This window comes from Oreochromis aureus, linkage group 14 (genome assembly GCF_013358895.1).
Source record: "Oreochromis aureus strain Israel breed Guangdong linkage group 14, ZZ_aureus, whole genome shotgun sequence".
NCBI classification, from domain to species: Eukaryota; Metazoa; Chordata; class Actinopteri; order Cichliformes; family Cichlidae; genus Oreochromis; species Oreochromis aureus.
Genome location: NC_052955.1, coordinates 7148133 through 7165324, shown reverse-complemented (window position 1 = coordinate 7165324; position 17192 = coordinate 7148133). Strand labels below are relative to the sequence as shown.

The following is a 17192-nucleotide window of genomic DNA, read 5'->3' as shown; positions in this document are numbered from 1 at the left end:
CATCAGATCTGGAAGGACTACACCAGGTGCCACTCCTGTCAGCTATGAATAGGAAATGAGACTGCAATGTGAGCTTGGGCTCACCAAAACTGGTCAATAGAAGACTGGAAAAACATTGTGTAATAGGACGAGTGTTGAATTCTACTGTAACATTCAAAAGGTGGGATTAGAATTTGTAAACAACATGAAAGCAAGGATCCTTTATGCCATGTATAACTTGTTCAGACTGGTAGTGGTGGTGTAATGGTGTGGGGGATATCTTCTTGGAACACCGATTGATGAGTACCAGCTGAGCATTGTTTAAATTCTATAGCCTACCTGAGTATTGTTGCTGACAATGCCCATCCCTTTATGACCACAATGTACCAATCTTCCTGCTTCCAACAGGATACAAACCATTTGACAAAGCTCAAATAATCTCAAACTTGCTTCTTGACTTCATGAAATGACATGGTAATGAGTTAACTGTATTCAAATCAATATGGACCACAAAAAACAAAACATTCTCAAGAGAAATATTTCCAGCAACTTCTTTATACAGGGGTCAGGGGTCCAACCCTGTACTATTGAGGTGTCCATCACACAAAGTGACTGGTGATATTAACAGCACAGCATGAAGACCTGAACATCATAGCTATTCAATATTGTCAATATTAGTTTTCAGGCTTTGGTTCTCTGAGTCTTTTAATGATAAAGATCTCAACCTTTTTTTTTTTTTTTTTTTTTTTAAAATCACTTCTCAACTTATCTAGTCTTTTGGTGTCCTGATCCAGATTTTGAGTCAATTCCAAATTAGTATCTATTATGCAAATAAATAAATAATAATAGAAATAATGTCTAAAAATGTTCTGACATTGTGAATCATTGCATTCTATTATTTACATTTCATAAAGCATTTCTACATTTTTGGAAATGGGGTTATAATCCAACACTCCAAAGTTCAAACACTGACTTTAATTGGTGTCATCTGCATTGATTACATGGTGACCTCACCACACAAGCATAATATTTTTAAAAGTCAAGCTTGAGATATGATAAAGTACTTAATTATGGTGACATTTGAAAAGTGCAATAAATCAGATCAACCTGACTGCTGTGCAATTAATGAAATAAAGACAGTAAAAATCAAAAGGTAATATCCCTTTCCCTCTCGGGTCCCTATTCATTTAATTTCTGTCAGGTTTGAAAATTCTATCTAGCTGTCTAGCTTTTCTGTTCATGTTGACAAGATTATAGCTCTCCATCTGGTCACACAGACTGTGGCTTTCCTGATCAAATACGGTCTCCTACAGTTATTTCTGGTGTTTTCAAATATGGTGTTGTCATATGCATCTCAAATTCTAAAATATTGGCCCTTTAATGAAAGATGTTGATAAATTTCACACCCAAGTTGAAATTGGATAAGACTCAGCCTTCCATAAGGAGTAAGAGCAGAGATAATGGAGTTTCATTATACATTCAATTAAGATTCAAGTCTTAAGTGTGCTAAAGAACATGCTGACACACTCTGGAAATGTATATACACCAATATACTCTAGCCTCTAGCTCGTTATGTAACCGGGGAGTGCTTCTTTATAAATTGCACATTACCAAACTAATAAATCAGCCATACTGACCAATTACACAGCCCCCCAAAAAATAAGAAACTAATGCAGAAATAACCACCACAATGCACCTTATGCACCTTATCCTTGCATTTGTGCTGTGTGCTAGCAGTGTAGTGTGCTGTCATTTACTAAGGCATATATATCTGAATTTGTGTGTTTGAATTTGTGCAGCTTTTGAAGTGGTGGTTGGAGGTGGGGATGGGGGGGATGGGGGGGTTTACAGGCCTGAGTACTTCATTGGCTGACTGCAAAAAGTGTTGGAAAATTCAATTTTAAGATATTTAGCACAGATTTACAATCATAGATCCACAAACTATATAAAAGTCAGTTGACCAAATAAAGTTAACATAGTACACATATTAAAACTCTATTTACCACTTTCACTCAGTGAAAGCCATCAATGCTCAGCCTTTTGAAGAGTCATGACTTAAATGAAAAAAATAACACTTGCAGATCAAGATTTACGAAACTATATTTATACGTGTTGCCTGTCCACATAAGAGAAATTTCTGGATCGATTCTTAATGAGCTGACTGACAGGGAGAAACACACAGACAATAAAATAAATAAATAAATAAAAAAAATATATGGTTTTATAGTACGCACTGTTTGCATACAATAAAATGAGACACATCGTCATGATGTAGTTTCTGTTTTTGTGATGCAACAGTCAAGCTGTCATGAAAGAATTAATACAGAGAACTAAATTAATATTTCTTGGTTCAAAAAAATTGGTTCGCAAAATTAAGCATAAGCAGGCATCAGCTCAGAGATTCCCTGATTATATTGAGGGAGATGCTGCAACATATGTTAAAAATGACTCTGTTGCATGGCGGTATAAATAGTTAGAGGGCCCTGCCAACTTCATAGTTAGCACATGCAAAAGCTAATGCTGTGACCGTGCACGGGGTTTCAGCTTGGTAGTTGCTCCTCAATGACTCAAGATTACACACAAGTACATACACTTTCCTTTCTAATGTTATAAAAAAACAAAACAAAAACGGCATACTAGTACTCATTTTACACTTTCCATAAAATACAGCAGTCATTTACAGAGAAAATAACAATTTGGTACACACAATCAAATAAATTCTTTCGGCGTCTAAATATCCAAATCATTCACCCAACTTAGAAATTCTGCTATTCATAAACAATTCTGCTCAGTCATCCAAGAATGTCAACAACTAAGTCTGTCTAGGCAGCTATTTAAATGAAATGCTCACTCAGTGGACTGATGGAGACTGACAGGAAGTGTGTCTATATTTGAACTGCCTCTTTTCAAATATGCCAGCGTTCCAAAACTCTGAAGATCCCAGCTTTGTTTCAACTAATGCACTCTGTGATACTGCAATACTGCCAACCAACCTACCTCCATAAAAGCTATAAATTTCAGCTTTTGTTTAACCTGTCCTCGTACTGTGGTTAATAGAGGAAGTCATTTATAGTGCTGATTTGCATCAAAGTAATGTGTTCATAATATTTAGCAGTTGCTTGTGTATGCAAATAGATTGAGTAAAATATTATAAACAGCTCTTATGTTTTATCCCCAGCATAGGAAATGTACATGAGAGCAGCCAGGGGGGATTACTTCGTAAATGTCATGATGATCATCTCTTGTTTAAAGTTACAGATATCCATGAAGTCCTCCAATGCATACTGCAGCCTATGACACAGCATGCCATTGTTTCCAAGCAAGACAGATGAGATAATAACTTTACTGTAAAGACTGTTGCCTTTGGTTGCGAGAACAAAAGTTATTGTCTTGCGCCAAGCAGAGCAGGGTGTGTACAGTTAAAGGATTTATACTCATGTGAACAATATTTACCGAGTGAACTTGAAGTATCTGCTTAAGACAAACAAGTTCAATCGACAACTGTTGATTAAATGGAGATCGTTCAATTTTCCAAAAACGAAATGTTAAATAACATCCAATGATGTACGGTATCAACCTCAGTCATACACTGTAAATCTCTTGGTGTAGCTTTGTATTATGAGCACATACACTACCAGTTACCAACTTGGAGTAGCAACTCATTCTAGCCCACTTTAAAACTTAATCCTCAGGAGCATGCTCCAGTTCATAAAAGTTTGTCTTGTGCACAAGCCAACATTTTTTCCATTGCTAACATTCCTCACTTTTATAAACATTAAAAAAGATTTGTTTTCATGCACACATATGCAGCAGAGAAATAAAATAAAAACAGCGGCATTATCACATTAATTTCCTCATGCTGTTTGGCTTACTGTCTTTCTTATTAATGCAATTTAGATTTAACATGTTCCTTCAGTTGCTGCTGCTTTTAAAGGCAAGTGTCAGCTGGACATGTGCTTATGCAAAAGCGAGGTCTAATGTGGTAAGGAATAAAATGTTCCCCCTTTGACATTTGCACAACTTGTTTGAGAAGCAAATTCAGTTTGAAAATTGGATCTTGTCCAGCTGCGTCCAATTTGTGCTCCAAACAAGTTAGGGGAATAATTCAATGAGTTTTAAAATCCAACACATGATGTTTACATGTAAAGCCAATATAGGCAAGATAAATGCACATAACGCAGGCCATCACACTCACACATATACTCTTACATTCTTTCAGACATCAAAGGAAACAAACATCATTTCTCTCAGTTAAGGCTCGAGGTTTGCTGAATGTTTTGAATATATTTGCCAAAAGGAATTTGACTCTGAGTGTAGAAAAGGCTTGCTATATTCTATTTTTCAGCATTTATTTATTTATTTATTCTTTTATCAGATGCTCTTTGCTGTACTTCCACCCTAAATTTCAGCATAACATGAGTTTTTCAGAGTATATAGCAATCAGAGGTAATGTACTGTGTATATAACTAAAGCTAGTGTAGGTCACAAGTCTTTGTAGCTGCAGACTACTTTTGATCACTGCACAATCAATTAGATCTGCAATGTCTAAAAAAAATAAATTAAAAAAAGGAAAAGCTTAAACTTGGCTTTACTGTATGAGCTCAGCATAGTTTAACATTTTAGCATCAGTGAAATATTTTACAGTCAAACTGCTGTGACTGCTGTGTCCCGCTTCATGTTTGGTTGTTAGCTGTCAGCTTAGTACTTTTTGCTCCAGACAAGTCATCTCATTTCATCAGCGATTTAGCTGCGTGTCAGAAGAGATAGTTTTATGTTATCAGTTCAGTAAAACAGATGCCAACACTAGTTTCTGTTAAACTGACTTGCCCGTTTACTGCAGACAGTAAAAATGCTGGTTTTTACTTAGATCCTTGCGTTTGCTGTATCAGCAGTTGGTCAGCTGTATTAGACTACTTTTCACCCATTGTGTTCACGTGCCCAGAAGATTTAACACACCACTGCAAGCGGCCACAAAGGACACTGTTGTCACTGTTCTGCAAATTCTACAAACCTTTGCTCCAACAGATTTCAGTTTCAGTTTATTCCAGATTAGGCAATAAAAACACAAGGCTGGGCTTAGGAAAAGATGACTGGGTTAAAATACAACCCTTTCAAAAACGTTAGCCATTTCTTGGAGAGTCTGGCAGAGAGCCTCAACACAATCTTTACCCATGTGCAGCCCTGCAAGGTCACGGAGAGAACAAAATACGAATACACAGTGGTGCTCTGTTGATCACCAGCAGTAAACACAGAGGCCAAAGTGTTTAACAGTACTAATGAATGAATAATGTGTGTGAGGCATGAGCACATACAGTTCAACTGACTTTTTAGACATTAGCTGTTTAACAAACTGCATTTGCACTTGGAGCCAGTCAAAATGTAGTCTAAGAGAAGGAAACCAAGTTTAATGTGATTTGCCGCTCTGTGCTCCACCTTACAGCAAGGTCACGGCTAACACAACCTGTGTGACTTCACATAACATCGCTTCTGTGAAGGACTAATCCAACTTAAAACCTTGCCTTGCATGGTGTACTGGCAAAGGTCTAGAAAAGTGGAGGTTATAAACTATAAATGCAAGTTGTAAGAATCATGTCAGTAACTCTGTTGGAAGTGGAAATGATTACTGTGGCTTCTCCTGAGGATTGTGGACTAATGATAGATTCTCTCTTCAAATAAATTCTCACCAAAATACAGACTAAATCTAATCATCTGTGCATATTCCTTTACAGTAAGTGGATTTAAAGTATTTTTTTGTATGTTGGCATGCTCTGCTGGAGATGGTGCTTTTAAGTTAAATGTGTGTTACAAATGTGGGTTAATGTGGCTCCAACATGCACAACTCCATACACAAAGGTTGTAAACAAGGCCCAAATTATCACCCTTATCACCACTAACCGCTTTCCCTAGAGTTAGACACGCCGTCTCTTTTACAGGATTTCTATTGGTGAATCTACCAGTGAGCTCTCTAACGGGCCGTGAAAAATTTTATTAAAAGTGACATAACCCAGACAGCCTTGAAGGCATTTATTTGAGAATATGTAAATAACTATGACACCCAATGATTACAGTGAAGGTGGGTGTGCAGGAACAGTTTGACTGGGACATACTGTGATGATGTTTGAAATAGTAAAATTGATATAAAAAGAGGAACATTTTTTTTACAGATACAGATAATATATAAAGTGTTACTATGGATAGCAAAGTATAGGATTTCCAAAATGCATAAGATTAAGTTACTAGAATAGCTTTGCATTATTGACACATCAAAAGTACTATTTATTTATCCTGCTCTGCAGGTCATCAATTTGCCTAAGCTCTCAACCAAGCCGCAATTTTAATTCTCATTAAACTTTTGGTTGGCTACCTCTCAAAAATGGAAGGTTTGAACAGCAGATGGGTGGGACTATCGCGTTCAGCCTAAGGTAACCTTTTCATCATATTTACTCTCTTTTATATCATACACTTCCAATAGTAGAAGAAAAACCAAAGAAGAACCAATACATGGAGTATTTGGAGCAGTCTGAAATCCAAGCTTTTGGCTCATAGGATTACTTCTACATATGATGACTTCATTATATTAAACTTTGGTTATAATAAATAGTTTAATATGGGCACTCACCATTGTAACAGTGTGCCAAATGGCCTGTTAACATCCGCTTTGGCAGCAAGAATCCATTCTGGACAACACAAAGAATCCACCAAGCTATCTTCTTACTGCTTTCTCCTGGTTTGTGGTTATGAATCACATCAATTTTCAGTTCTTTTTTTTTCCTTCAGTGTTTGGACAACTACTTAAAGGAGCGTAAGCTGCTGATTCCTCGAATAATAATTTGAGAAGTCATTAAATTTATAAAACTGGCCTTCACTAATGGCAACTGTGAAAAAGCCATAGCTTTAACAAACCATGTAAGAATGGAAATCTTTGTAAACATCGTCACAGACTGAGAATGAAAGGGGTACCCATTCAAGATTGTGCACAATAAAAAATTTTTTTAAAAAAAACAAAACACTTCTCTAAAATTTTGCAAAGTATATTTTCTTTTTTACTTGATGCCTTTTGGAGTCATCTTCCACCTATCACAACTGATACTCCTATTAAATGTTGGACAATTAAATGGAAAAAGAAAAAAGACAATCAAAGGGACGACACAAAGCTGAAAGGCAATGCTTTGTCAGCCTCCAGCAGCCAAATTGATCTGCAAGCCATGCAACTTTAGAAAATTAACAGGGATGATGACAAGTGCTCTCCTAGGCTTAAATATGTTGAATCAGCCATCAAGTTCCTGCCAATTTTCACTAAAGAAAAACCAAGTGTGACCAGTAATGTCGAACTACTTCTGAGTGACAGCGATCAGTACATGTTTAATCACAGCCTTTAAACTTTCTCTAGTGAATGACATTTCCAATTTCGCAAGCTTCTGCTGCAATACAAACCAATTTAAAAATGTGTTCAAACACATATTACCTCTCAAACATTAAAATGTTATTTAAGTGGAAACCACTATCCATATCTGATAATGAAAAAAAATGGCAGCATATCATCAGGGAAACTACTGACAATGTTCAAAAATTTAAAGAAAAAATGTGGTGGTGATGTCGCTGATCTGAGTGTGTTCTGCACAGAGGCAGTAAAGTCACATTTCCTATTTCTGGAGACCATATTTTTGCCATATGGCAATGCATGCAAAAAAGGAACAAATGGAACTTGTTCAGAAGTTTGCCTGGAGGAAACGGGGATAAATGTACACTGCATTTCTGGAATTTCTGTTTAGAGTTCTCCCCAATAATTCATGAACTCCCCATTTATGAATTACTGACCACATTCAATGATATTGGTATGCGTTTCTTTCTGTTTATAGTCTTTGCTGCAAGAGTCTTTCCATTCCTCCTCCTGCCCTTATCTCCTGTTAAAAAAAAAAAAATGAGGATACTGCTTGTGTAACCTTTGATTAAAAGGGAAAAAAAATAGACATGTTTACATGTGGAAAAAGTTCATCCACAGATTTTAACTCTGTGCTATTCAGTGCTGCATTCTCAACTGTCACTCTGCTTATAGTACTTCTAGCAGTAAACTGCAGTGCATTGTGGGACAGCGCACAGGTGACAGCCACTGTTGTGGCAGATTGCCATGGAAACAAAACATGTCACAGCACAGTATAAATATAGACTAACCATGTGCAGAGCAAAGGTCCTGCAATAGTGCAAAGGCTACAAAAAAAAAAAACTGTTCACTTCAACGGAAGTTGTCTGAAGACAAACACTTCCCCTTTTGTTTTCTAACTTATGGTGATGTAACAAGCAACGAATTATATGGGGCAAAAAACAAAAAACATATGGGTTTTAAATAAAATGTTTAGCCACCACATGCTGCAAAAAAAGCTCTGGTGCATATTGACATTGATTCTTAAAGTCTCTGGAACTCTACTGCAGTGATGCAAGACAATTCTTCCAAAAGATACTTCTTCCCTCTTGATGATAGCAGTGGTAATACAAAGATCTTCCATAAGCATTCAATTGGACTGAGGTCTGCTGACTGCAAAGGCCAAATGAAGTGATTTACATTATTTTCAATGTTAAACCCATGAACATGATGCTCTCTGAAGGAGGGTAATGTCATCCAGGAAAAAGCCACTCCCATCAGCATAGGAATGTTTCATCATAGGGTAAAGGTGAATCCTCTGAACATGTTGTATTGCTTTGCAGAGCCACTTTCTACAAGGACAATTATTCTACAGAATACTATCAATACAAGGAATGCAACAGTTCAAGTCTTTCCTTTAACTTGTCTCCCTTATGTGTACAGATACACATGTGCAAATGTATAACAATACATGCACCTAGTTATTACACACACACACCGAAGGATTTCTGCAGCACTAAGATTGGAAAACCCCAAAACAAAGCTTTAGAGTTTGAATAGTTTAGCAGTTAATGGATTAGCACATCTAGAGAACATTAACAGGTATCATCTATTCAATGGAAAACCAAGTTACTGGATGATAGATGGCTTTCAAATAACAGCCTACTGTGTACAACTAACTTATAAAACTCTAAAACATTTGGTTAATGTTTTGAAGAAAGCTAAATTCACGTGGGGATAAGAGAGGTAGTCTTTGCTATTTTAAGCTTTTGGTCAATTTCTAAAATAAAGATCAAGTTTCATTTTCTTAATCTGTGAACGCAGAACTGTTTTCTGTGTATTACAATTATAGAAAGATTACTTTCATGGATTGGCTGGTGATAATTTTGAGGTAGGTGGAGTATTTGTTAGCAATCCCCTGCTATGCAGCATTGCTGCCTTTTGATATAATAGGCCTAACTGAACAGTGACAACAGGAAGGATGACCTGAGATAATGTGCCAGAGACAGGGTGGATATTTCACATGCTTGATTCACGTGTAGTCTGAGCTGTTAATGCCTGGAAATGTAAACATTTCACACGTAGATCTGACAAAGACCTTCACAGTTTGGAAATCTTTTCATGGTTTTCAATTCGCAGTTTTTCCTCAGCTCACGGATAAGGAAATTCTGGGCTCATTTTGTACAGAGGGTCAAGGGTTGTATCCTTTCCAGCACATTCTGGGAAGAAGGCCAACTGGAGCAAAGAAAAAGGCTGAACTGCAGCCTCAGTACAGACAGAAGGCAGGCATTACAGCACAGAAGCAGCTGGAAATGGAAGACTGAGGGACAGAAGCCATTCAGTGTCTAGCTGAACACACATTTCCCAGTCTGCACAGGAGAGGATGGCCAGACACAATGTTTGTCCATGCAGGTCAAAGATGGTCTAAATGAAAATAAGTTTTATGCAACAAATATCATACAACATACAATAACATCTAACTTTTTAGATCTGTTGAATTCCTTTTAAGGGTGTCTGAAGGATTGCACTTTGTGGCAGACAAAGACACAGACTGATGGAGACATGTCATTACTGATATATTTCTTTGACCTCCACCACCTGGAAAGCCGGTGGTGCATTGAAAGATAAAGTCTCGGTGGACGAGTCAGAGCAGTCGCATGGAGCTCCACACAACCCTTACACTCACCATCTTGATAATGAGATTTACCCGGAGAAGAGTTCGGTCATTCAGAAAAAAGGCAGGCAGGTAGTAGACTGCTACTCATCTACACTGAAAGGAGACAGTTGAGGTGTTTTGGGAATCTGAGTAGAATGGCCCCTAGTCACCTATTAGGTGAGAAGGAGAAGACTCGAGAAAAACCCAGGACACCCTGGATTGATTGCGTCTCTCTGATGCAACAGTCTTGATGTCCTCCCAGAAAAGCAGAAAGAGAGGTGGCCTAGGAGAGGGAGGTCTGGGCATCTTTGTTTAGACTACTGCCCCCAAAAACCCAAACTTGGATAAACAACAGAAAATGGATGAATGGATGGTAACAGAACTCAAAGCCAACTGGTGTCCCTCTGGAGATTTGAGGATTTATTCCCAAAAAAGCAATGAACCAAAAGTATACACTAAACAAAACATGACCTTAACAATTTACCCTTTAACTAAATTGGTACACAGAAGTTCTAGAATGAGAGAAACATTAAAAATCTTATCACTACAACCTTTAGCTGGTCAGAGGTAGAAGCAAGAGAAGAAAGAAAGAAAGAAAACCCAGAGGAAAGTCCACCTGGATTAAACAAGCTGATGTGTAAATACTGGACTCAAGGTGGGAAATTACCTCCAGATCATCTAAGCTTTTGCACATGTTTGGCTTTTGCTTTCTAAATTATAGTAAATGTTGGATCTGGCTAAAGTTCAGGAGTGATTGGAAAAGGAAGCATGTAAGCTCAGCAATGATGAAGCGTGGGAGCACTTCTGCAATTGGTTTTGTATCACAAATATTTAGCTTGATTAAAAAAAAATCTTCCTCTTTAAATCATCCAGAATATCACTGGCCTTATAAACTATGTTTCTGCATCAATGCGACAATACCATTTAAATCATCTAACCTGTAGTTGCTTCAAATTTCACTGTCTCATCTAAGCGGCATCCCAGGAAAGGACTACCACCTTCACACTCACTGTTGTTATGCTGTGCAGAGTTCAAATGGCATTGTTTTCACCTGACCAGACAAACTAAAGTTAAAGAGCCTGAATGCACAGCTCTGAGTGTGCCTGGTGTGAGCAAAGGGTATTGATGTCATTTGAGAGCTTTGAGAACCAGCGCACACTGGTCAGTATGATCCACTGACGGGACTGTATGCAAAACATGCAAACGATAAGCACAGAGAAAGGCACAGAAACAACAGCTCTGTGACATTAACGTGAACTACATGCCTGATTCGTAGTGCACTTTCACTTAGACTGAGGATTTGCCCAGTTTTCCCCCCACTAGTCTATAGATTCTAGTACTAAAGTGTCTTAGTATATTCAGTGGTGTGGAAACGTTCTCAATGTCACATTATTCTTTCATAGCTCACCTTCGCAGTGCTCCCTGTAACTCACCCCAAAGTTCTCAGATCACCTAACCAGATAAGAAACACTTTGTCAGCAGCTCACCAAATCTGTGTCTGCTTGAACGCATTCATTCAAACAACTCTGGACTAAAAGGGAGACAGGAAATAGACTTTTCATTCATGCCTAGGATATAATCAATGAATGCATACATGCTTACTTATGCTTTCTGTCCCTTCTACTGTTACAGAAAGACTGCCAAATCATCACTGGCGCTGTCACTTGTTTTATGCATGTGCTTCTAAGTGTGCACGAGTACCAAAATGTCCATGTATTTTGTCAATCGCTGCGCATGTAGTGAAAAACAACACCAATAATATTTCGCCCATTATGCCCTTACATAGTGGATTAATTGCCTTGCACAAGGTTTCCATCATTATCCACTACAGCCTCATTTAGACAGCCCCAAAGGACAAAACACATTTAAAAAAAAAAAAAAAAAAAAAAAAAAAAAAAAACAGGCTGGAGTCAATGAAGGTCTACAGGTAGGCTGTGGACTAATCTTCAGGTAAAGACATATAAAGATTTTTTTTTTTAAAGGAAAAGAAAAGATGCTGAGAGATGTTTCACTTCCAATGGAAAGAAACACAGAGGGTACTGAAGCCCTGAAAGACAATTCGGATCAAGTTGCAAACTCTGTTAGGTGCTATATATAGCTCACCAGGATATTGTAGATACACACACAGCATGAAGCACCCGTGCACACATGAGCAGAGGCTAAGTACCAAAAAGAGAAAAGCTTTAGTATGAAGTAACTGCTTTACTGTCACCCCATATTCAACAGGCTGAACTGGCAGGACCATGGGATGCTATGAGTTTTATACTTGAGATCAAGCACACATGCATACAGAAATATATGTGATATATGCAGATATACAGAGAGAGAGAGAGGGAAGATAAACAGGTGAGGGGTAAATAGTGTGTCCCTAAACAATTGTGCAAACACTTGGCACCCGCATCAACGCAAGTAGCTATAAAACTAGAATTGCCGTTGTGTTTTTACCATGGCACGCCTGTTGTAATTGCATTAATATACAAATCTTGTTATAACACGCTTCTGTAGCCGTTGTGTAACTGAATCACAGCGCAGCAAGCGTCCCCATTAAAGTAAAAACATTTTAAAACAATGGTCATTTTCCTAAATTAAAATAACGCTGACTGGGGTAACAGTAAAGTGACAGACAGTAATAGTTGAGCAGCGGGGATATTAGCGGCATGTCGTGCTCTACATGCCCCCGCTGAGCCTGTGTTTAAGTGACAGGTATCGTTACGCAGCCTGTCACCCACTGAACACGGTTTAGCTGTTTAGCACAAAAACCATTCAAATGCAGCTTTGGCTTAGACTCTCAGATTAGCTAGCGGTCAAGCTAATATTGGTAATTTACACATCTGGATTAAAGTGTCCCCATCGGCACACGGGGACCAGTGAAACATAAAGTTGGCCAAGCACTGCATTCTTGTTAGGAGAATTTAAGGACACATGCCCCTGATGTGAACCCCAGCCAGAGCTCCTGAGTGGAGACTTGCTGCGCCAGCCAGGTCCACGGGCTAACTTAGCATGCTAATTCATGTCTTCGCTAGGCTACTTGCTCGTAAGCTGACGTTGCCGTAGCACACATCTGCAAGCGAACCAGTGCTAGCTAATGAGATTTGAACTTTGTTATTGGCTTGCTAGCGACCCGAAGACTTCCTAAAAGGAAGGGAAAGTTATGCGGGTCCACACGTTACGAAGACAGCTCCGAAATATGTGCGAACAGCTAGCATGTCTCGGCAGTGACAGTGTTTTGAAATGCTGTGTACTCTACCCCATTTGGCTGCTGTCTGAGATCAGAAGAGGCCGATGTCAGGACTGACGGCCAATCGACATTCCCCGGAGTGGCCGCCGCCGCCGCCGCCGCCACCGCTTGCTCCGTCCGCCGTAACACTGCGCAAGATGGTCCCGATCCTGCTGTTTGATAGGAAAAGGAGCTGGTGCAGTTTGACGGCGTTTCGGGTGATGATTAATAACACGCCGTGTCTAGGTTGAAGTTTCGGTGGAAATCAGAGGACGCGTCACCTTGCAGCGGTTCATGACTCCCACTATTCAAGATGTAGAAGGGCAGGACGTTGCATTTCTCTTCGAGTCCATATCACTCCCAGTCGCTGACAATAATTAGTGTGGCCACACGGGCATCCGTATGTCACTATGCTGATATGTCACGCTGGACTTCTGGACTTCTGTGCTGTCCGAGGGTGGATTGCTTCAAATTCTCTTCAGATTATCTGAATATTTATATTAATTCGAGATGATACTGATGTAAGATCCCTGAAATAAAATTTTGATTTACAGATTTCAAGTGCACCAAGCGTTGAAATCCAAGAATCACTCAATCAGTTAAGTGTTTTATTTCCATTTGATAAGACCTATGCCGTCTTGGAAATCACCATTTCAGCTCCCACACCACTTTTCTAATGAACACCATCGTGCAGTAGAAAACTCTGATTTCAGCCACCCACAGCATAAACATTTAGAAAGCGATGTTGGTAACTGCATGTTTGGGAGAACCATTATAAAGTTGCTCAGAGTGAGGATCCAGTTGTTGCACTGTTAAACCCTTCATCTTTTTTCAGTTGAATGCTCCCTCTAGTGGTTTGGGTAGCAGAAGTAGGCTTGGTAAAACTGCCTCAGGTGAACTTCGAGGCATTTCTTCCCGAAAGCCTTGCTAAACTGAGATTGGACTTCAGGTACTTTCATCAAGAAAATAGGGGGTTATATCCAGGAGCACCAAAGGCATCCACAATTTCCCCGTGATGGTTGCTGCCAAACCTCACCCGAACTAAGTGCCACAATCAAGAGACATTGTTCAGGAGCAGAGCACATCACACAATTTCCTTGTCCAGATTTACTGCATTCACTGAAACTGTACCATCGACAGTTGCCTCTCTTTTAAGCAACTAGCAATGCAAGAATAAATACTGTCATTCTGAGGCTGAGTAAGAAATCCTACCTTGGTTTTAAAAGACAACTAGTTGAATGTTAGAAATTACGCACAAAAAAATCCCAGAGGAAGGACTAACCAAGACTAAGTGGACGAAAACAGATTGGTAGTGGACTGGAATCAGAATGGAGATGAAGAAAATAATCACAAATTAAAAAAAGAAAAATTGACCTGTTGTGACTCCCACACCGGCAGACGTGGAGTGAAAGGTGGCACACTGGTGTGCTAAAGGCTCACCATCTTCTGCTTGACCTTCTCTTTCCAGACAAGACAGAAAGGTCTGGCATTAATCAGACGAAGAAGTACCGTCACACCTGTTGTCAGCACTGAGAAATCAAATAGCTGGAGGTTTTTGATTATGCCACTTGGTAAATTCCACATTTTTTTCATTCTATTACAAATAAAAAAGTAGATTTGTAATGAAATCAAATAATTTAGAGTCATTTGATAGTGGCATCATTCTTTCCTTCCTATTCTCTTTGAGTCAAGCAAGTGTAATTTATTAATCAACGAAAAAAGAAAAACCTCTGCTGCACATTGTTTTTAATTCAGTTCATTTTAATCTCCAGGCACCACCAGCCCAAAGATGTTTAACAGCCTTCAGGCAGAGCATGCTGCGTTTGTATATTATGATGAAAATGTAAAAAAGATGCTCTGAATTCATCCCCCTCCCCCCCATGAGACATGTTTTATCTGAGTCCATTATTCTCTGCTTGTATATGGCAAGCAGAGGAATGAGCTCAATTAGGTGAGCAAGCGAGAGGAGAGGAGGAATTTGGGTGCTGGTATTTAGAGAGAAAGAAAAAAAAACATTGGAGGAAGGTCAAGAGAACATAAGAAAGGAGCAGTGGGAAATGAGAGAGAGAGAGAGAGAGGAGAGAGACTGAGGGAGTAAGACAGAGAGGATGAAAAAGTGAAACTATGTTGTCATGGAAACTGGCATGGATCTGAAGAGCAAAACAAGAATGTAAATTGGTTTACCCTTAGGGAATGTGATGGCGCTACAGAGAAAAATAAGCAGGGAGATGTATTTAAGGGGGAACCTTCTATCGCATTATATTACAAATAAAGGATCTTGAAACAAAAATAACAGTGATAATGATGACAAAACGAGGATCTTTACATAGAGCGGCTTAAAGCATCTAGCAGTCGAGAAGATCCCTCTGCATTTCCTTAGGCTGAGCAGTTACTTAATAATGACTAATTAAAAATGGCATCAGTTTGGGAGGTGCAGAGGTCAGTCTGAGTGGGTGAATTACTAATATGGGTAAACAACTAGTGGCTCGACTGCTGCTGCACGCCAGGAATGTTACTTTACTTTAATAGGTTGACATTTATGATGGTGATGATGCATGCTATCCTTTTAACGCTTATCATCCGAGACCATTACAGATGACACGTCTCGAGCCTAAAGGTCTAGTTGCGAAACACAAATGAGCAGCTGCTAGAAAGCGCTGCAATTTTTTTTCTTTTCCATTATTATTATTTGAAACCTAAAAAGCCAAAGTTTTCTGTGCAATATCATTTTCCCCTTCACACAGACAGTATATCTTTTTATATGCTGCCAAAGCCATTACCAGCACTTTGCTCGCCAACATTCTTATTTCACTCAAGTGCTGAAATGCCGTCATTAGATTTGATTTTAAACTCAGCTAGAGAGGATCGAAATGTTGCCAAGAAACTAATGGTTTCTGTGGTGACAAAACGCTACCCTGCCATTGTGTGTAGCAATGTAAGGAGTCATGTCCCTCACCTACGGTCTCTGCTGATGCTTTCAGAGGTAAAACAGAGCACATCTGTGAGCACCAGGTATTCAACAGAAAGACCTATTTGATTCATGGGCTCTTAACCAAAAATATCATACAGGTTGTCTTTTATAACAAGTTCACATAAAAGGAACTATTGTTTATGCAATAAATGTTTTTGCATAATGTACGTATGTTGAAATGTATACCCACAACTTAATGAATTTTGCTGTTTCCTGTATTATGCATGCATAAATCATCACTTTTAATATAGTGTAGATAGTCTAAACATGCCAGAAAAAAAAACACTACCCTTCTCAAAACAAATTTCTCAAAAACATTGCTGAAAGTGAAACTGTGGTGCTGTGGTTAGTGTTGTGACCTCACAGTGAAAGATTTGGGGTTTGATGCTTTTCTCTCTGTGTTTGCATGGATTTCCTCCAGGTGTTCCTGTTTCCTCCAAGACCCCAAAGACATGCATGATAGTTCAAACAATGATTCAAATGAGCCCTTATTAGTGTATCTGAGGGAGAGGGGTAACCCTCACCACGGGGGACCACAAGCCAGTGCACTCCTAGTTCCAGTCCTAAGCCTGGATAAATGGGGACAGTTGTGCCAGGAGGGTCATGTAGCATAAAATTTTGGGATGCATGGATGAAAATACTGCAGCTGTTTTGGCATATGCCTCCTGCCATAAATTGATCTTAATTCTAAATATCTCTAACAGATAAGGTTCTGTTTGAAAATGCAGTGAAGCCCACAGCTAAGTTTTGCATCAGTGGCTGACACTGGGAAACAGCTTGAATAATAGTCAGCAGCCATACACAGATTTGTTTTTGTGTTCACTCACTCTAACAGTCTGACAGTGGTGTGTGTGTATTTTGGCTGGAGTGTAAATGTAATTGGGGCTGTAAGTGGTTGCCATGGCGGCTGGCACAGCAACTGATGCACAGCACTGGTATCTCAAACAGGTGGATTCCCAGATGGGCAAAGTCAGCAACAATCATGTTTTCATCTCTCTTTTACTTTCAA

The 17192-nt window shown here is 39.0% G+C and overlaps 1 protein-coding gene across 2 annotated transcripts in view; it reads right to left on the bottom strand.

The window, feature by feature from the left end:
- bcl9l (bcl9 like) overlaps positions 1–14723 on the bottom strand; it is a 29387-nt gene extending 14664 nt beyond the window's left edge. The window contains exon 1 of one of the 2 annotated variants that reach the window (XM_031751286.2): positions 14587–14723. The gene's annotated coding sequence lies outside the window, so the exon portion shown is untranslated. Of the gene's footprint in view, positions 1–13242; positions 14007–14586 lie in introns of those variants that run through there. The other variant, XM_031751285.2, reaches the window with a different exon arrangement.
- Between the last annotated feature and the right edge of the window lie 2469 nt (positions 14724–17192).